At 38.2% G+C, this 22,588-nt stretch overlaps 1 pseudogene; it reads left to right on the top strand.

Moving 5' to 3' along the window:
- The first annotated feature begins 10,058 nt into the window (after nucleotides 1-10,058).
- LOC145130226 (secreted RxLR effector protein 161 pseudogene) lies at nucleotides 10,059-10,493 on the top strand (annotated as a pseudogene).
- Nucleotides 10,494-22,588: the final 12,095 nt, after the last annotated feature.

Genomic DNA, 22,588 nt, shown 5'->3' with positions numbered 1-22,588 from the left:
TAATGACCCATCGTGGCTGTGGCACATGAGAGTGAGTCATGTTAACTTCAACTCAATGAAGTATATGCAGGAGAAGAAATTAATAGAAGGAATGACAAAGATGACCATTCCATCACAACCCTGTGAAGGGTGCCTAGTGGGAAAGCAAGTAAGAAAACCATTCCCTTCACACTCTAATTATACAGCAAAGAAAAGACTGGAGCTAGTTCATGGTGATCTTTGTGGCCTTGTTTCACCTCCTACATCCTCAGGGAACCGTTACTTCATGCTACTTGTTGATGACTATAGTAGAGTAATGTGGGTTTATTTGCTAAAATCAAAAGATGAGGCCTTTGAAGTCTTTAAGAACTTCAGAAGGAAGGTAGAAGTAGAGACTGGGGAGAAATTGAAGATGTTCAGAACAGACCGTGGTGATGAATTTTTGTCAAACAAATTCACCACATATTGCAATGAAACAGGGTTGAAGAGACAATATACATCTCCATTCTCCCCACAACAAAACGGGGTTGTGGAGAGAAGGAATCGAATGGTATTAGAGATGGTCAGGTGTAACTTGAAAACTATGAGGATGCCAGATAGTTTGTGGGGTGAAGCTGTAACTCATTCAGTTTATGTCCTAAATAGGGCACACACGAAAGCATTGAAAGATACGACTCCCTACGAGATGTGGACTGGAAGAAAACCGAACGTAGAACACCTTAGGGTGTTTGGCTGTGTCGCACATATGAGAATCACAAAAGGTCATCTGAAGAAGTTAGATGAGAGGAGTATGCGACTGGTTCATCTGGGATTTGAAAAGGGAACAAAGGCATATAGATTGTTGGACCCGGATACTGGAAGAATACATGTGAGTCGAGATGTAATCTTCAACGAACAGCAAAGATGGATGTGGGAGAACAGCTCGAAGGTTAAAGGGACTCCACGGATAAGGTTTACCATCAAAGGCTTTGACCTCTATGAAGACTACGCTGAAGAACTCGATTGGGAGCCTGATACCCCCCAACAAGAATTTTGGTCATCTCCAAGTAACGATGAGTGGGCCGAAGACTCTCAACCCATTAATTCTGAAGTGAACTCTCAGTCAAGCTCACATAACTCACTTATTGATACATCGGGTATGCCTAATTCATCTGGTACACCAAATACCCCAATTCCGATAGCGTCTCCCAGCACCGCCTCAAGCTCCACAGACGGTGGCGCCCCGAAGCGCTATCGGCTGCTCACCGAGTTGTACGAGAACACTGATGAACTTGACCTACCCCCAGAAGAATTGTTGATGATCCGCAATGATGGAGAACCAATATCATACACAGAGGCAAGTAAGAGTAGCAAGTGGGTAGCTGCTATGGATGCCGAAATGACATCAATTGAGAAAAACAACACCTGGAAGTTAGTCGATCTTACAAAGAATCGAAAGCCCATAGGTTTAAAATGGGTGTACAAGTTGAAGCGAGACCCAACTGAGAAAATAATAAAGCACAATGCAAGAATTGTGGAAAATAGGTATGTTCAAAGGCATGGAATAGACTATGGTGAAGTCTTCGCTCCAGTGGCCAGAATTGAAACGATACGCCTCATTCTCGCCTTAGCAGGAACAAATGGATGGTGGGTGCACCATCTTGATGTGAAATCGGCATTCCTTAACGGTGAGTTAGAAGAGGAGGTGTACGTCTCACAACCAGAAGGTTACCAGAAAGAAGGAGAAATGAACAAGGTGTGCAAATTGACTAAGGCTCTGGATGGTTTAAACCAGGCCCCGAGGGCCTGGAATGCGTGTTTGGATCGATACCTAAAACAGTTGGGTTTTGTGCGTTGTGCTCATGAATATTCAGTATACACCAAGAAGAACAATGGTGACATACTGATCGTTGGGGTGTATGTGGATGACTTACTTGTAACTGGTAGCTGCCACAAGCAAGTTCAAGATTTCAAAAGTGATATGAATACCAAGTTTGAGATGAGTGATCTTGGTCTCCTATCATATTACTTGGGCATTGAAGTAGGTCAACAGGAAGGTGTGATTATGTTGGATTAGTGACTAAGTCCATAACTATAATTGGTATATACTTGACCCGACCCGGCATGGTCCATTTGGGTTACATGGCATCGGAACATTTGGATAGACCTTTTGTGAGAAGAGGATATATGTGACATATTAATATATTATAAGTTCTAATATATTAATATGAAATCGTATTATCTAATTAGTATGGATCAAAAATTAATTTGGAATTAATTTAGTGATCAAAAGAGACTAATTAAATATATGGGGATTGATTGTGTAAATCATTCATTCTTATATATGTGGGCTTATGATCCATGATTCCTTATGTTGGGTTTAACCCATGTGGTGACTCATGGATACTCCATGGAGGTTAAAACCCATGGAGCATAAGGAATGAGTAAAGTCATGAGTTACATGGTGTAACCCTAATGTGCACACTATATAAAGACCCCATTAGTTGGTGAAATTGGCACTAGTGAATACACAAAAGGGCAAGCCGATTTCTATGAGTCAAGTATCCTCTCTCATGGTTATTCCAAGATGTTCATGATGTTGTGTGAACCATTTGAGGCGTCACACTTGGGGCACTAGGCTCTTAAGCTTCATGGAATCAAGCTACAACAAAGAGGTATGTATTCTATCTAGTTTGGTTATCCTATTACATGTGTTTGTATGCTAGTTAGGGTAATACCTTGGAAAATTGATATTTGCATGTATAATAGAGAAAACATAGATCCAAGGTATTTAGGGTTGCATGTACACCTTAGGAGTGTTAGAATGCTCAAAACCCATCAGTGGTATCAGAGCCTAGGCTTGTTTTCAAGTTATACATGCTGAAATAGCTTAAAAATCGAAAATGCTGGCTTCCTGGGCACTGGACTAGCCGAGTCCACTGATGGACTCGCCGAGTCCATGAAGAAATTCATCCTACTCGTCGAGTAGGTTCATACACTCGACGAGTAGAAGCCCCTAACAGCATATTTTCGACTTTTAAGGCTGGAATTGGTCTAGAATCATTACCTTAAACTGTTTTGGGCTTATAAAACTTGTTTTTTGATGTGGTAATGATTATGGTAAACCAATTTCAAAGTCATTATCAAAATTTTCAAGTTTTATATATGTTTATATGATTCTTGAAAATTGTTGATATGGATTGTTCATGCTTATGAGTTTTGGTAGATCATAAGAATTATATGCAAATTGTTTGTTAGTGTAATTCTTGATCTTAATGAAATTCTATGGACTCCATAACTTGTCCTCAAGTTATGGATTACCAAAAGTTTTTTTTGTGTTACTTTGTTTTATGAGTTAATTTAGATTAATGAAAAAAATTGTATGTTAGTTGTTTTCAATCCAAATTGATCAAAAAGTAGTTCATAAAATGTGTTTTTGTAACTTGTCCTCAAGTTATATGAAAAGTCACATTTATGAATCTTAAAACTCATAAAAGTGCCATAGGTTACAAAATGAAGAGTCTTTTTCTCATAAATAGTTTTATGGACTTCATAACTTGTCCTCAAGTTATGGATGTTCAAGAGTCTCTTCATTAAAGTTTTTTAAAACTTAAATTAAACTCATAAGTTATGAAAATCCAAGAGTTTTGAATAGTTTCAATACTTGCCCTCAAGTTTTGGAATTTGTAAAGTTTACCCCTTATGTATGCTTTAATTCCAAATCAAACCCTAGAATTTTAAAAGTTTAAAATTCAACCCTTATATTATTATTATAATTTAATTATATTGATATGTATAAGATAAAGTCAATCTTACCGTTAGTAGGCCTCATTCACGAAGCCAGTCTCTAAGGGGGATATAAGGTTACTGTCTATAAAATGACAGTTTAATGGGTGTCCACTCTCACCCACCGCTTCCTTGACTGGTGGAGGGTCGTTAGCCGAACGGGTAGGATAGGACTCTAATTCTCCCTTCATTAAAAGTATAATGATAAAAACTAAGTAACTAAACACTTAATAATTCCCAATCTTAGTTACTTAGGAAAATGTGAAATGGTGCTAACCCATGAAATTGCACTTTGCACCTTTGTTAAGTCGTTAGTGGAGCGTGTGTGGTTAACCGGCACACTAACATGGGACTGACAATGTGTGGCAAAGGGTAACTGAATGTTTATCATAGATTGGTGGAGCGCGTGTGGTTAACCGGCACATCAATTAGGTGATAAAGTTAAGGGTACCAACTTAATTTGCATGGTTATTCACACCTTGTTTGTGATCCTCGACATCCCAATCACAAACTTGAGAGGGCACAATCGAGATTCAAACATCCCATTGAAAGTTCAATGTATCTCAAAAGATCTAGGAGTTTCAAATCCAATTAAAACTTAATTATATTTCGTTTTCATGGTGGAAATTGGTAAATCGTCATTTACCTACCTTCAAATATTTTATAACTTGGATTACGGCATCCCTCTTCCAGTTATAAATAGTTTGTTGGGTCCTAGCCTTAATATTTCATATTGGGTGTTATATTAAGGACTTTAAATCAACTAACTTGAATTTCTCCCATTATAAATGTCTTGTTTAGACAGCTATGGTCTTCCCAAATCTTTAGGAACAAGCTTTCCTAATGAAGATGATATCCCACATGGCAATCAAGGTGAAAGATTAATCACTTTGTTGTGTATTAATGGGACTGGAAATCATGCTTCACTTTCTCCACCTTCTCCAATAATTCTCCCTATCCCACAAGTTTCAAGACTTGAAAAGTTCTAAGTCACTCAATCCCTATTGGCAAGCAAAGACTACATGTGCTTACATCTTGGAGGTTAAGTCACATATTGGCAAGCCGGGAGAGTCGGGTGTCGAAGTCTCAAGGTAGCTGGCTGTTGACTTGGTTCTTCAGTCACTCCCTGATGACAGATCACGACATGACCCTTAGTGATCTTACCTATTTGCTTGATGCTGCTAAATCAACAATGATTTGGAGCACTGGTAAAGCAAATTTGATTGATCTGCTTCCCAAAACTTCCATGGACATTGACAATGGTAACATTAGAAGTTCAGAAAAGCTTTCTCTTCCCAATGGAAAGGGATCGGCCATGGTCAAGTCGTTTGACTCATTGGTAAAGAGAAATGCTAAGTCTGGCAAATCAAGTGTCCCATTTCCAAAGAGTCCATATGTTTATTTTGCCAAAAGAAGGGGCATTGGTTGCGAAGCTGCCGAATTTACCTGAAAGTTCATAAGGATGGTAAAAGTAAAAAAAGTTTGACTTTGCTTCAGGTTAAAGTCCATTATCTAACTCTATGAAGTCTCTTTTGGAGATTCTTAATACATGATGTAATGTAATTACATTTAGATGTTTTGAAGAATCAAAGGAAACCTAAAGAAAGAGTATGCTGACTCTGATCGCGAAGATGGAGTTTGATCGCAAGGTTCGGTGATCAGAATTTTGAGCTGCTACTTAAGAGTTATGATATATTGCTTAGGAATAAACAACAACATGTTTTCATATGTATTTGCATTGTAAGGATAAGATTTTTCCGCAAGTTTTAAAATAAAAGAAAAGGTTTTAATTTTATTTATTTTAAGTATCCTTACAATGACATTTGTGAAAATATTGTTGTTTATATGTTTCCATTGATAAGAAATATTGGAAAATGGATTTGATTCTTTTATTTGTGGTAGTGTCATAATTTACCAAATAAGGAAAGATTCTCATCACCCAAGTTTCAGTTGGATAGAAACTTGGAATCATGCAAGTTGTATTGTATGATGAGTGAGAATTTTCATTTTTGGGAAATTAAGACTAATTCCTTGTTCACATGTATGTGTGAGTCAAGTGAAGGACTGAAGGATTGGGTACACTAGGTTGTGCGCTGGTCAGGTCCACCATAAAGGTCGATAAGATTATTCGTCATGATTTACTAAAGTTTAGTAAATATGGTTATACTTACAAGTTTAAGTGTAATTCTGAAACATTGGAAAAGTTTCAGTGTATGGCGGGACGGATAAGAAGAATCAAATTAGGCAGAAAGATAAAAGTTTCTCCAATATGAAGACATGGGAGAGTACTTGAGTATCTTGTTTTATGATTATCTTGGTGATTATGAAACCATATCACAATTGATCCTCTAAGGACACCTTAGTGCATTTGTTTGACTAAGGAGAGGAATCATGAATTGTTGAAATTGTTAAATCAAAAGATAAATCATACTTCATTCCAAAAAAAAAATCAAGTCTGAGAGTCATACTCCAAGATTGTAACTTGAGTGACATAATCTTTAGAAAGTTTATAACACTTGTCAAATGTAGAGTAAGATCTTTCCTATTCTTGTACATTTAAAGTTGGTTAGTTGTGATGTTTTGGATAAAACAAAGACCAACTAAGAACAATTGTATGAAGTGTTTAACTTGATAAGAACCCGCACTAACTCTTGAATATTTGTTTTCGTCAGGGAATGGTTCTTGACAAGAGAATCTTATATGTCAAGAGGTCAGTGGGAGTCCTAAAAGATCTTAAGAAAGTTTTAAGAACTAATCAAGAGTATTGTTAATCACTAGCCCACAACTTGAGGTTTGTAACCCATTGTGTTGACATATTTCTGTTTTTGTGCCCATTCCAGTTTAAGTTGACTATGCTTGTGAGTTCTGAAAGGTCTCAATTGTTTGCATAACAACCTGGAAGCGATGGTAGGCCCTTGTGTTGCTGGGTGGCAAGAAAAATGAGATTAAGCAAGTTCAGTCCATATGAGTTTGGGTTTATCACTAACCTTGTCTTGTGAATTTGGTTATGACAAATTTACATGGATAGGAACACATACACCTAATCATAAAAAAATCTAATTTTCATAAGGTTTCTCTTCGATTCATGAAAATGAGGGTGAGGAAACTCTTTCACTAAGTAGATTTTAAGTAGATAGCAATTGTGATATTTGCATTCTCAAAGTCATTAGTGGAGCGCGTGTGGTTAACCGGCACACTAACATGGACTTGTGAGAATGGAAAAAGGTCTAAACATTATGATTACGACATCCCTCTTCATAATTGTTTAGACACACATGTGAGCTATCTAAGGAAAGGTGTATGATTTTGATAAAGTCTTATCAAAGCAATATAGTATCAGAAATCAGAACTTTGGTAAGAAAGTCAATAAAGTATTGATTTCTAGAAGTCCAGTTAATTTCTGGGTACATGTCAAAGCTAGTGGGAGCATAAAGTGTTATGCTAGTTAAATTAATAATCATCATGTTAGTGGGAGCATGATTATTATGTTAAGTGTTGCAAGTTAGCAATGTTAATTATAGAAAACAAAAGTTTCAATTCTCTTTGAAAAATTGTTTTGCTATAATTAAGGGAGAGAATTTATACTTCATTCTAATTCTACAAGCTTAGATTGAGATTTTAAAATCATTCTAATTCTACAGGCTTAGATTGAGATTTTAATCAACTTTAGTCAAGGATATATATGAATGTTATGTTGGAATTGTTCAACATAAGGAAATTCTATGTATGTTGCGTTCTCAAAATTTGATTATGATTACGACATACCTCTTCATAGTTCGAATTTTGAGAACATGGCAAATATAAAATATTGTAGGAAAAAACTGGTCAAGTATCATGTCTTTATGTGAGACATCATGAATCATGTCCCATATGCTTCGGGTATAGGATCGATTGCATGGGCTATAATTTATCCTTTCTAAATTTTCCAAATGCCTGGGGGCATTAAGAGGGAAAAAGAAATAGAACTGGATATGACTAAAAAGATTAAGCAATTGTCGAGGACAATCTAAGGCTTACCAAAGATTGGTTGCTCAGGGACAGTTGGAAGTATAGTGTTAAACTTTGGAAAGGACCATATTGACATACTCTGAAAAGAGGCAACTCTTGTTCACAAGTGATAATCAAAATGGGCATATGGAAATGTTTCCATAGGTGGAAGTTATTATTTAAATCTGTGTAAGATTAGAAAACTTAATGCAAGAAGGATATTCAAAGGAATGTACTTTGAATGTGAGACTTCGTTTCCATGGAATTGATCTCCATTGGAATACTTTGTAATGTTTGTTGCCAAGTCTTTGTGACTTGGGCATAGTCATTACAAGGGGATCATTGCATATAAGCTTAAAAATCTAACAGTAAATGGCAAGAGTTTGGTATTCTTACATTTACAATAAGGATTGGGATTGTGAAATGAGAATCATTGGAATCATGTTTAATTGATCTATTTCACAAAGTAAGGACCATAGACAAACATAGTGTGCATACTTGGAATATGGCATAGCTATTGTTTGGACAAACATAGTGTGCATGCTTGGAGCATGGCATGACTATTGTTTTATTCAAGTACCAAGTTGATAAATTGAACATTATACAAAGAATAATGAGTAATCAATATGGTGCTTAGATAAAAGGTGTTTTATTTACACTCAAAGTGTTGGGGCCATATAGGATTAGTATTATTCTTGTGTTTCATTTTGCATGTTTTGACTTCCAGAATAACTAGGTCATTCTTCCTGAATGACTAAGTTATTCAAACCATCCACAGTCGATAATACATTGGAAGTAGGTATTAAGGTAAGACTATCATGAAGTTGGTTTGTAGATGTCCAAGGTAGTGGACATAGCAAGAGTTGCTGCAACATTCATGAGTTCTCATAAGTTCTGAGTATTGGATTAAACCCACGCTCATTTGACTCACTTCATGGATTTTTATCACGAGTGAATCATGAGACGATAATATCTTATATTCTTCAAACCTACAGATATGAGTTGTTGACTATGAGTTGGTTATACATTGATTGCACGAAAACGCATTGGTAACTCGATGTTATAAAACGTGCCTTTGTGTATGATTCAACAAGTAGTTAGTACAAGCATATGAGTCAATGTTTATCCATTCTTTTTACCCTTAAAGGGATAAAAGCGATATCTGTGGGCCCCTCGATGATTTAGTGATGACACCCTAAGTGCTTGGCCAAGCCTGGACTGATTTGATTTGTTCAATTAGTCGGTCGTCATAAATCAGAAATTGGGAAACAACAAATGGACAGAGAGAATGATTATAATCCATGTCTCAGTCCATATGATATCTAGAATGGAGGAATATATGATCACTTATCTAATGGACGCGTCAATGATTTGTTCAGAGTTCGACAACGGCTTTTAAGAGCTACGATTGCTGGTCAGGTTGGAGTCATACTTGCAATAATAGTTATTAGACTTATCCAAGTGGGAGACTGTTGGATTAGTGTCTAAGTCCATTACTATAATTGGTATATACTTGACCCGACCCGGCATGGTCCATTTGGGTTGCATGGCATCAGAACATTTGGATAGACCTTTTGTGAGAAGAGGATATATGTGACATATTAATATATTATAAGTTCTAATATATTAATATGAAATCGTATTATTTAATTAGTATTGATCAAGAATTAATTTGGAATTAATTTAGTGATCAAAAGTGACTAATTAAATATATGGGGATTGATTGTGTAAATCATTCATTCTTATATATGTGGGCTTATGATCCTAGATTCCTTATGTTGGGTTTAACCCATGTGGTGACTCATGGATACTCCATGGAGGTTAAAACCCATGGAGCATAAGGAATGGGTAAAGTCATGAGTTACATGGTGTAACCCTAATGTGCACACTATATAAAGACCCCATTAGTTGGTGAAATTGGCACTAGTGAATACACAAGAGGGCAAGCCGATTTCTATGAGTCAAGTATCCTCTTTCATGGTTATTCCAAGATGTTCATGATGTTGTGTGAACCATTTGAGGTGTCACACTTGGGGCACTAGGCTCTTAAGCTTCATGGAATCAAGCTACAACAAAGAGGTATGTATTCTATCTAGTTTGGTTATCCTATTACATATGTTTGTATGGTAGTTAGGGTAATACCTTGGAAAATTGATATTTGCATGTATAATAGAGAAAACATAGATCCAAGGTATTTAGGGTTTCATGTACATCTTAGGAGTGTTAGAATGCTCAAAACCCATCAGATTACACTAAAGCAAGAAGCCTATGCTAAGAATTTACTCATCAAGACCCGTATGTTAGACTGTAACCCCACCAAGAGTCCAATGGAACACAAGCTGAAACTTCGTAGGGATGAAGAAGGAGAGTTGGTGAATCCCACAGAATACAGGAGCATTGTTGGAGGACGTAGGTATCTGACCCATACCCATCCAGACATATCGTTTGCAGTTGGAGTGGTAAGCCGCTACATGGAAAGGCCAACAACAAATCACCTTCAGGCTGTTAAGGGAATACTCAGGTATGTGAAAGGCACCCTTGACTATGGTCTGAAGTACTTACGAGGAAGAAAAGAAGTTGTGATTGCTGGATACACTGAAAGTGATCTAGGAAATGATGTGAATGATAGGGGAAGTACAGATGGAATGGCATTTTATGTGAATGGAAATTTGATTACATGGGCTTCACAAAAACAGAGATGTGTTGCCTTATCCTCCTGTGAAGTAGAGTTTATGGCAGCCACTCTAGCAGCTTGCCAATGAATATGGCTTAGAAGACTCCTCAGGGAAATAACAGGGCAAACTGTGCCACCTGTAACTCTGTTGGTTGATAATCCTTCATCACTTGACCTCATGAAGAACCCACTCTTTCATGGAAGGAGCAAGCACATAGATATAAGATTCCATTTTATTCGTGAATGCATAGAGAATGAGGAGATAACAGTGAGTCATGCAAGAAGTAAAGAGCAGAAGGCAGACATACTCACCAAGACATTGGGAAGAGTCAAACATAAAGAAATGCGGAATCTTATTGGAGTCAAGAAGGTTTAAATCTCTAAATTAAGGGGGAAAATATTGAGAATTAATTTGGAGGCTGCTGCTGCACGTGTTTATTTTAATGTGGAATAAATCAAACTAGTGTTTGAAAGTCCTGGTCATTAGCTTAGTGGATTTAGTTCCTATTTTTATGCAAGTTTTTTGTTTAAATAGTCTAGCTATGTACGTGACTGTCGAGTCACTTTCTCTGTTATCAAGTTCAATAAGAAAAGCCTCTAAAAGCTTTGGCATACTCTGTTCCCTGTTCAGATTACTAAAACTACATATATTCCAGTTTTTCCCTTCCCCGTCATTACCATATTTTGTCCCCCGTGAAGGTTACTTTCCTGTCCATGGTTCTTAATTTTGGTGTGAAGTCTTTATTGCTGCTGCTAAAGTCCAACACTCACTATCATCTTTTCTTGAGAAGAAACTCATCTTTACATCGAATGACACTGATCAACAGCTTTGATAGACTTCACAACACAGCAAAGCTATATTCTCATGCAGATAAAATATAAATCTTGTACACTGATAATGATCCTACTGTTGGATATAGTGTCTAAGTCCATAACTATATTTGGTATGTACTTGACCCGACCCGGCATGGTCCATTTGGGTTGCACTTCACCCGAACAATTTATGGATAATCGTTTGAGAATAGTATAAGTTATGATTTATTAATATATTATAAGTCCTAATATATTAATATAAAATCATATTATTTAATTAGTATTGATCTATAATTAATTTAGAATTAATTTAGAGATCAAAAGTATGACTAATTAAATATGGGCTCTTGTATTTATATAGTGTGGGCTAATGCTTATTTGGAATGGGCTAGGCTTGCATGGAAAGTCCATGGATACTCCATGGAGTTTTAACCCATGGATCTCATGGAAATGAAAAGACATGGGTTTTAGGGTTTACATGGATGTAACCCTAATCCACCACACTATATAAAGGAGGTTTTGGTTCTTGAAATTGCACTAGTTGATGTGTGTAAACTACGAGGGCCGATTTCAAGAAGTTTGTGACTATTCTCTCAAGTTTCCAAGTTTGTGGTGATTTGTGACTTCCATTTGAGGCATCCACATTATTGGTGCTAGGCTCTCAAAATCCAAGCAATCAACTACTACTACAAGGTAAGTAATTCTACTAGTTTTATTTGATTCAAGTACCCCATGCCATGCTAGTTAGGATAAGAACCTTGGAAAAATAATTATTTGCATGTATCTTAGTCAAACATAGATCCAAGTTTTCTAGGGTTGCATGTACACCATAGGAGTGTTAGAATGCTGAAAACCCATCAGTGGTATCAGAGCCTGGTTTGTTTATTTGATACTTGATGCAAAAAAAAAAAAAAAACTTGAAAATCGAAGTTTTGTTCAAAAGCTCGTATCAAAATTTCAAGTTTTGTATATGTACTTACGATTCTTGAAATTTTTGATATGAACATTCATAAACATATGAGTTTAGAAGATCATAGAAATTATGTGATAATAATTGATTAGATTAGTTCTTGATCTTTATGTGTTTTAATGGAGTCCATAACTAGTTCTTAAGTTATGGATAACCAAAAGTCACATTTATAAATAACCATTAAAAGAACACATACGTTACAAAAAAATGAAGAGTCTTCATTTTTAATAACCATTAACTCATAAGTTATGAGAAATGAAAAGTTTTGAAAGTTTACAAAACTTGCCCTCAAGTTTTGGAACATGTAAAGTCATATTAAAAACTTTAGTTCCAACCCCTAGAATTTTAAAAGTTAAAATTCAACTCTTATACTTTATAATATTATAAGTTTAATAATATTTATATATGTATAAGATCAAGTCGTCTTACCGCTAGTACGCCTCATTCACGAAGCCAGTCTATAAGGGGGGTATAAGGTTGTTGCCTATAAAATGACAACTTAATGGGTGTCCACTCTCACCCACCACTTCCTTGATCGGTGGAGGGTCGTTAGCCGAACGGGTAGGACAAGGACTTATAAGTTCTCATTAAAAGTATAATGATAATACTAAAGTAACTAAACTTATTGAATTCCCAATCTTAGTTATTTTAGGAAAATGTGAATAAGGTGCTAATCTATGAAATTACACTTTACACTTTGTTTAAGTCGTTAGTGGAGCATGTGTGGTTAACCGGCACACTAACTTGAACTTAACAAGGTAGGTAAAGGGTGACTTAATGTTTATCATAGTATCGATGGAGCGTGTGTGGTTAACCTGCACATCGATTGAGGGGTAATACATTAAGGGTACCAAGTAATTTGCATGGTTACTTCACACCTTGTTTTGTGATCCTCGGCATCCCAGTCACAAAACTTGAAGGGCACACTCGAGATTGAAACATGCCATTGAAGAAAGTTCAATAAATCTCAAAGAATCTAGGAGTTTCTAAACCAATTAAAACCTAATTAAATATTTCGTTTTTCATGGTGGAAATTGGTGAATCGTCATTCACCTACCTTCAAATATCTTATAGCTTAGATTACGACATCCCTCTTCTAAGTTATAAAATATTGTGTTGGGTCCTAGCCTTAATATTACATTTGGGTGTTTTGTTAAGGACTATCTCTATATCTAATCTAATCTATTCCCTCTTCTTTTCAGATGTCTGCCAATAACAATGCTTCTGGCTCAAACCCTACTAGCTCCTTCTCTCTCATGAATCTTTGTGGGAGAGTCATCTTTGATGGGTCCAACTTTACAGATTGGATCAGAAACATCAGGATGTTCACTCGGTATGAGAACAAAGAATATGTTCACGACAAGGAGCTGAAGGTACCCGAGCCAACTGCTACTCCTGAAGAGCTTGCTGAATATGAGGTACATGAAAGAGATGCTACAAAGGTGGCATGCATCATGATGGCCACCATGACAGCCGAGCTCCAAAAGTCCTATGAGGACTATTATCCTTTTGAGATGCACCAGGACTTGATGGACCGCTACCATCAAAGTGCTCGTCAAGAGCGATATGAAATAATCTCCTCCATGATAACAACTCGAATGAAGGATGGTGAACCCATCACGGGCCACATGCAGAAAATGCTAAGGTATGTGGACCGTTTACTGAAGCTGAATGTGAACTTCCCTGAGGAGTTAGCAATAGACATCATTTTGCACTCCTTGCCATCGTGTTATGATCAATTTCGCATGACATATCACATGAACAAGGAAGAAGTCACCCTCAGCAAACTTCAAGGACTCTTGAAGACCGCTGAAAGTGGTCTAAAGGGTAAGTCGGTTGTTACTACTCCTACTCCTACTCCAACTGCGGCCAATGTCTTGGCAATCGGGCATGGCAAAGGGAAGAAGAGAAAGAACCCTTCTAAGGGTACCAAGGGTAAGACCCTTGAAGGCTCCTCTTCAAGCAAAAACAAGAAAAGTTTTGTCACTCCTTCTGCTAACCCTAATGAGGCTGAATGCTTCTATTGCCATGAAAAGTCGCACTGGAAGCGAAACTGCCCAAAGTACCAGCAAGATTTGAAGGATGGGAAAGTAAAACCCAACCATGCAGGTATATACACTATATTGTCTAATAACTCACCTCATTCTAAGTCTTGGGTCCTTGATACAGGTTGTGGTATTCACATATGTTGTGATTTGCAGGGACTAAAAAGAAGTGAGAATGTGGAGCAGGGAAAGATAAACTTGATCATGGGAAACAGGAAAGCTTCACCTGTCACCAAGATAGAAGTTTATTCCTTAGTGCTAAATAGTGGGTTTACATTAGATTTGAATAAATGTTATTATTCGCCAGAAATGGCAAGAAATGTTATTTCCTTTCATGCATTGTATAAACAAGGTTTTACCTTTTATTTTGATAATAATAATGGTAGTATTGATGCTTTCTTTAATAATGTTCTTTATTTTAAAGCATTACCTTGTGATGGCGTGTATGAAACTGTATCTGTTGTAGATAATCTAGGAAATAATGTATTGTGTATTAACTCTTCCACTAGCTTAGATAAAGCATCCTTATGGCATTGTCGTCTTGGACATGTAAGCAAGAAACGCATAGGCCAACTCCAAAAGGATGGAGTCTTGGAGTCATTTGACCTAAAGTCAGATGATAGTTGTGAATCTTATTTGCTTGGTAAAATGACAAAGTCACCTTTTACTGGCACTTGTGCTAGGGGTGAAGGTTTGTTGGACCTCATACACACGGATGTGTGTGGACCCTTCAGAACCGCCACAAGAGATGCTAATCGGTTCTATGTGACTTTTACTGATGATTTTAGTAGATATGGATATGTCTACCTAATCAAGCATAAGTTAGAAACCTTTGAGAAATTCAAAGAGTTTAAGCAAGAAGTGGAGAATCAGTTGGGCAGGAATATTAAGATGCTTCGATCCGATCGTGGTGGTGAGTATCTTAGTAATGAGTTCCTTGACTATCTTAAGGAATGTGGGATTGTCTCACAATTGACACCTCCTAGGACACCACAGTTGAATGGTGTAGCTGAGAGGCGCAATCGGACCTTGTTGGACATGGTTCGTTCCATGATGAGTCGAGCTTCGCTACCAATCTCATTTTGGGGGTATGCCTTAGAGACCGCCGCCCATATCCTTAATCTAGTCCCTACAAAGAAGGTTGCCAAAACACCTCACGAGGTGTGGACAGGAAAAGTTCCCAATCTAGACCACATCAAGATTTGGGGTTGCGAGGCTTTTGTGAGACGCGAGACTCACGATAAGCTCGAACCCCGAAGCGAAAGGTGTATTTTCATCGGCTACCCACATAAATCCTTTGGTTACATCTTCTACAGACCCAGTGATAATGTGGTTTTTGTAGCAAGAAGAGGATTCTTTCGAGAGAGAGAATTCATGAGCCAAGGAGACAGTGGGAGGCAAATTGACCTTGAGGAAATTCAAGAGTCAAGTGGTGAAGGAACCTCAAACCCTAGCCCTCAACCTGAGGAGGAAACTCCTGTTGAGCCGACTGAAGAATCTATACTTCTGAGGCGTTCCACCAGAGTTAGGAATGCACCTGAGCATTATTATGGTTTTCATATTACTGCAGAAGGTGAGACACTTATCAGTGATAACACACTGGTAAATCTGGATGAGCCTAACAGCTACACGGAAGCCATGGCAGGCCCTGAGGCTGCTAAATGGAAAGAGGCTATGGATAGTGAGATACAGTCCATGTATGACAATCAAGTTTGGAACTTGGTTGACAATGTACCTGATCGTAAGATAGTTGGGTGCAAATGGATCTTCAAGAAGAAGACCGACATGGATGGTAATGTACACACTTATAAGGCACGACTGGTTGCAAAGGGTTATTCTCAAACTCCGGGAGTTGATTATGATGAGACCTTTTCACCAGTGGCCAAGATTAAGTCTATTAGGGTTCTGTTAGCCATTGCTGCATTTCATGATTATGAAATATGGCAAATGGATGTCAAAACCGCTTTCCTTAATGGAAAGTTGGCTGAAGATGTTTACATGGTTCAGCCAGAGGGTTTTGTCAGCACAGAGTACCCCAGTAGAGTGTGTAAGCTCGAGAAATCCATTTATGGATTAAAACAGGCACCTCGCAGATGGAATCTTTGCTTTGATCAGAAAGTCAAAGAATTTGGCTTTTCAAGGAGTGAAGATGAATCTTGTGTCTATATCAAGGCTAGTGGGAGTATAGTCAGCTTTTTGGTACTGTATGTGAATGACATACTACTCATAGGAAATGACATCCCAACCCTGCAGGAAGTAAAGTCCTGGCTTGGGAAGTGTTTCGCTATGAAGGACCTTGGAGAAGCTGCCTATATCCTAGGGATAAGGATTTTGAGAAATAGGAGTAAAAGACTAATTGGACTTAGTCAAAGCACCTATGTGGACAAAGTGTTGAAAAGGTTCAACATGCATAACTCCAAGAAAGGAGAGTTACCCATCCAGAGTAACGCCAGATTGAGTAAGACACAAAGCCCTAGTACTGAGGCTGAGATAGCAGAAATGAATCGAATACCTTATGCTTCAGCTGTAGGATCGATCATGTATGCTATGACGTGTACTCGACCTGATGTAGCCTTTGCTTTGAGCATGGTTAGCAGGTATCAGGGGAACCCTGGCAAGGCACACTGGACTGCGGTAAAGAATATCCTCAAGTACCTACGGAGGACTAAGGACTGGGTCCTTACCCTCGGTGGCAGTAAGGACTTGAGAGTTGTAGGGTACAGTGATGCTCGCTTTCAGACTGACAGGGATAATTTCCGCTCTTAGTCGGGCTGGGTCTTTACTCTAAACGGAGGGGAAATTACTTGGAAAAGTTCCAAGCAGGAGACAGTGGCTGATTCCACTTGTGAATCAGAGTATATAGCAGCAAGCGAGGCAGCAAAGGAGGCTATATGGCTAAAGAACTTCATCGGAGACCTTGGAGTTGTACCAGCTATAAAGGAGCCAATGGAGATTTTCTGTGACAGCAATAGTGCGGTTGCCTTAGCCAAGGAACCAAGAGATCATGGGAGATCCAGACACATTAACAGAAAATATCACTTCATCAGACATCGAATAGAAGAAGGAATCCTCGTGGCAAAGAGGGTATCATCGGATGAGAACCCAGCAGATCCCCTCACGAAGGGACTGACTCGGGCTAAGCATCTCCAGCATGCTCGGAGCATAGGGCTGAAGGATGATATTAGTTTTAGTAGTTAGATAATCTTGAAATTTGTAAAATGTAATTGACATTTGATGATAAATAAAAGCTATTATTTATGAGTAAAGTGTTGCTATCTCTTGTCAATCGTTTACTATTATTTTTTTTTGCATGTTTTGACTTCCAGAATAATTATGTTATGGTTTATATCATATTATTCAAACTCTCCACAGTCGGTCATATGTTGGAAGTAGATATGAATCAAGACTGTCATGGGTTGGCTTGTAGAGGTCTAAGATGTTAGACAAAGCGGGGCTACATCACTCATGAGTGCTCATAAGTTCTGAGTATTGGATTCAACCCACGCTCACTTGTATCACTTCATGGAATTTATCTCGAGTGATCGTGAGATGGTAATATCATATAAGTCTTCAAACCTAGAGATATGATTTGTTGCCTATGAGTTGGTTATGCATTGATTGCACGAAAACGCATTGGTAACTCGATGTTATAAACCGTGCTTTTGTGTGTAATTCAACAAGTAGTAGAGCAAACATATGAGTCGAAGTTTATCTGTTCCTTCTAGGATTAGAAGCGATATCTGGGCCCCTCGATGATTTTGTTTTGACCTATGTACCGGGCCCGGTCAGAACTAAATTGATGTGTTCAGTTAAGTTCTATATCAAACAAATCGGAAATCGGGAAACAAATGCTGGACAATAAGCAAGACCATGTTCCATGTATTTCTCCAGCTGATATCTAGAACAGAGGATTATATGATCACTTATCTAAAATGGCGCTTCATAGTTCAACTGAGTTTAAAGAGCTACGATTGCTGATCGGTTCCTGAAGTCATACTTGCAACTATAGTTATTAGACTTATCCAAGTGGGAGACTGTTGGATATAGTGTCTAAGTCCATAACTATATTTGGTATGTACTTGACCCGACCCGGCATGGTCCATTTGGGTTGCACTTCACCCGAACAATTTATGGATAATCGTTTGAGAATAGTATAAGTTATGATTTATTAATATATTATAAGTCCTAATATATTAATATAAAATCATATTATTTAATTAGTATTGATCTATAATTAATTTAGAATTAATTTAGAGATCAAAAGTATGACTAATTAAATATGGGCTCTTGTATTTATATAGTGTGGGCTAATGCTTATTTGGAATGGGCTAGGCTTGCATGGAAAGTCCATGGATACTCCATGGAGTTTTAACCCATGGATCTCATGGAAATGAAAAGACATGGGTTTTAGGGTTTACATGGATGTAACCCTAATCCACCACACTATATAAAGGAGGTTTTGGTTCTTGAAATTGCACTAGTTGATGTGTGTAAACTACGAGGGCCGATTTCAAGAAGTTTGTGACTATTCTCTCAAGTTTCCAAGTTTGTGGTGATTTGTGACTTCCATTTGAGGCATCCACATTATTGGTGCTAGGCTCTCAAAATCCAAGCAATCAACTACTACTACAAGGTAAGTAATTCTACTAGTTTTATTTGATTCAAGTACCCCATGCCATGCTAGTTAGGATAAGAACCTTGGAAAAATAATTATTTGCATGTATCTTAGTCAAACATAGATCCAAGTTTTCTAGGGTTGCATGTACACCATAGGAGTGTTAGAATGCTGAAAGCCCATCACCTACTTGGTACAACATGTGTTCCCTTTCTCTCGGTTATAAGTACCAAGGAAAACACCATGTTTGGCATTATGGAGTGTCCAGGGGATAACATTTCCTTGACAACGGTTACTCAACTAATTATTGGAACACGAAATACCCATGCGGTGTCAATACAGTTCCAATGGAAGGATACATGCAGCTTCAGTATCAACAATCTTTATATTAGCATATACACAAAAGTTAGTCATGACATGCACACCAAATTCTCCTCTTGCCTATACACTTGTCTTTCCAAATTCTGATCAACACGATACAAATCCTAAAGCTTAGCAATTGCAAGGAATAGACCTATTTACCATGCATCTGTTTTGACGGCTTGACACATCTGGTTTGACTTTTATAACTTTGAAGCTAAACTCTTTTGGAGCCGTTATGATAAGGACCAAAATAACCTTGTATATTTTCTCATAAAACCAGTGTGAGACACATAAGCTGTTCTGCATGCAAGCTAACTTAAAGCTGAGTCAACTTTCTGAGACTGAAAAAAATCCATGCTCTTTAAAGTTGAGCAAAGTGCCCTAGCACTAGCACATGACATACTTCTTCTTGCATGTCATCTGATTTCTCTGAACCTAAACGTTGCAGCAACACTTCATTTAAAGAAACCATTTATACAGGATTGCATATCCAATGGAAACGGGAATCTTGTTTTGGACAAAACTGCCCTGTCCGTCCTTGTATCTTCTGCATTTTTTATCTTATTCACGTGACATAGAGTACTATTTGCATGGCTTTGACTTTTTATTTTGTCCATACTCATGATGAAAATACCATTCAAACAAAGCTCTCAGCTAACAAAAGGAAATCACATGATTGGGTTCTTTCGTTTGTTTCAAGAGAGGGATCCATCTTTACAGAATTGCAACTTTTGACTTTTTCTGAATTAATTTTGACAAAACTAACCTTGCAGTTAATTTTTCTTTAGGCCGGAGGGAGCGGTGTCACAAAAGTTGCACTCCCTTCACTGCCACGTAGGCGCTACCTCACATTTTACCACAAAAGTATGGTTTTATATCACACCCAAGGAATGGTGTCACACTCCTTTAATTATTTTTATTTTTAAATAAATAAAAACTTTAATTTTAATTAAAAACAAAAGATTTGATTAATTAAAAATAAAAACCATTACATTACTTAAAAAAAACATGACATTAAAAAAAATCCTAGGAAATTAGAAAATAAAAAACTAGAAAGCTTAAACCTACAACTTAAAAAATACACACACACACACATCAAATAATTAAAAACTTGGAAAACAACTATAAATTAACCACGATTACCGTAACGTTATTTCTTCCTTCATTTGCAAAACAACTTGAAGCGTATCCCCGGTCAAATTCGACGTGTCTATCGACAACACTCTCAGGTCGTTGTCCCTTTGTTTCCGACTCTCTCTATCAGAAGCAAGTTGCAAAAATTTATCCATTCTATCTTTTATGCCTTGCACATTATCACCAATTTCTTTCAAGTCATATGATTCTGACGCTTTTCCCTTGCCTTTGTTTTTTGTTTTGTCCCTTCCAATTTGGTCGGGGGGTGGTGACACTTGAACGGGCTCATCCTCATTGAGGTCGAAGCCAACACGAGCATCCGATGAAGTATGTTCGGATTCGGAAGTTCTTGACCGTTTTGATCCACTATCGATGTGTTCATCGATTGTTTTTAGATTTTTCCATTTTTTGTTGCCTTTGAGTAGATTCTAAACTTCAAAAAACTTGAAAGTATTCTTTTGATCTTTTTGATAAATGTTAAAAGCTTTCTCCAAAATCACTCCGTCACTTTCGCAGCTTTTCCATTACCGTTTCGTGTTATTACATAAATCGTTAAACAACATGACGTCTTTGTTCATCTTTCCCCATTTTGAGTACACCTGATGTTTAGTACGATATGGTTCTAGGTTCATTCCTTTGTGGAATCTAGCTCTAATGCGCATCCAAAAACGCTCATGTTTTTGGTTCCCTCCCGTCTTCGCGTCCTCTGAAATGTCAATCTATGATTGTGCTAATACTAACTCTTCTCGAGGTTCCCACGGTTTTGCTTCCGCCTTCTCTTTTCTTTTATTTCCTGGTTGAGAGGGTTGAGTTTGTGGAACAAATTCTGGTTCAGATTCGGAAATGGGTATGACATCCGGAATCCCGGGTACATCATTTTGATCTTTTATTTAGAGGTCTATAGAGTGACTCGACAAGTTGATGCTATTACTCGTCGAGTCAAGTTGCGTATGGCCATGTGGTTTAATGACCTACTCGACGAGTCCAAGGGCTACTCACCGAGTAGGCGCTGGAATGAGAAACCCTAAATCCCCAGGTTTGGGACCTATTTAAAGGCACTTATAGCCTCCTTGGGCGGCCACACTTCACGGAGAGAAACCCTAACCTGCCCCTTTTTGTTGTAGAAAGAGAGAGGCCATTGAAGCATTCGTGTGTATTTTGAAGGAAGGATTGGAGGAGATTGGTGGATTTGACCAAGAGAAGGCTGTGATTTCCCAAAATACCCTTACTTTTGTGTATAAGGTATATGTGATATATTTTGAAATATTATGCATGCTAGAGAGTAGGCTAGGTATTCCATATATTAGGACTAGGGTGGCATGATTTGTGATGCCTTAGCCTAGGGATTTCTGCTATTGGTGTTCTGCTTTGAGTGTTTAGCAGGAGCGAGCTTATGAGAGATCTACTGTGAGAGTAGCTTGTGTCTAGTGAGGTATAGAGTACTTGTAGTTGGGATCCGAGGAGGAGGACTTGGGCTGAACACGGGTGCGGTGTGGAAGGTAGTATTGGGCCCGTACTACTGGAAGCACCGGATCAGTGAGCAGTCCAAGTAAGAATCCTTAGGATGCTAAGGAACAAGTAGGGGGGAGTATTCGAGTGTGAGTATACTCGAGCGAGTCTCTGATTATTTTGTGTTGTGTTTCAGAGACATCATGGTGAGTACACGCCACAACCCTGGAGGTAGTGGGACTAATGAAGAGGACATACGGAGGATGATTCATGAGGAGGTGGCTGCAGCTATCCGCGCGGAGATTCCAGAGATGTTTGGGTCTATTAAGACCACCATGATTGAGACCTTTGATGAGCGATACGCTGCTGTCACTGAGCCCGCTGTTGCTGCCGCCACTGCAGCCGTCGCCGCTGCTAGTCCTCAGGGAGGTGACTCGTTGTTGTTTCGGGAGTTCAGCAACACGAAGCCACCAGAGTTCGATGGGACACATGATCCGATTGCGGCAATAAGATGGATCTCTGATATCGAGGGTTGTTTTTACACCTGTTCATGCCTAGATCACTTGAGAGTTCGGTTTGCGCTGAACCAGCTTCGCTTGGGAGCGAAGAACTGGTGGAAGTTTGTGACAGCTGGTTTTACCACTACAGATCATGCAGCGGTGACATGGGAGAGGTTTGTTCAGATGTTCCGAGATGAGTATGTTCCCCTGGTGGAGAGGGAACGTTTGGCACAGGAGTTTCTGTCTATTAAGCAGAAGACAAAGTCAGTGACTGAGATTTCGAGGATGTTCCAC

The sequence above is a fragment of the Lactuca virosa genome, chromosome 1, assembly GCF_052849685.1.
Source record: "Lactuca virosa cultivar CGN04683 chromosome 1, Lactuca_virosa_CGN04683_v6, whole genome shotgun sequence".
Taxonomy (NCBI): Eukaryota; Viridiplantae; Streptophyta; class Magnoliopsida; order Asterales; family Asteraceae; genus Lactuca; species Lactuca virosa.
The sequence above is the reverse complement of the archived record's forward strand: the minus strand, read 5'-3'. Positions and strand labels throughout refer to the sequence as shown.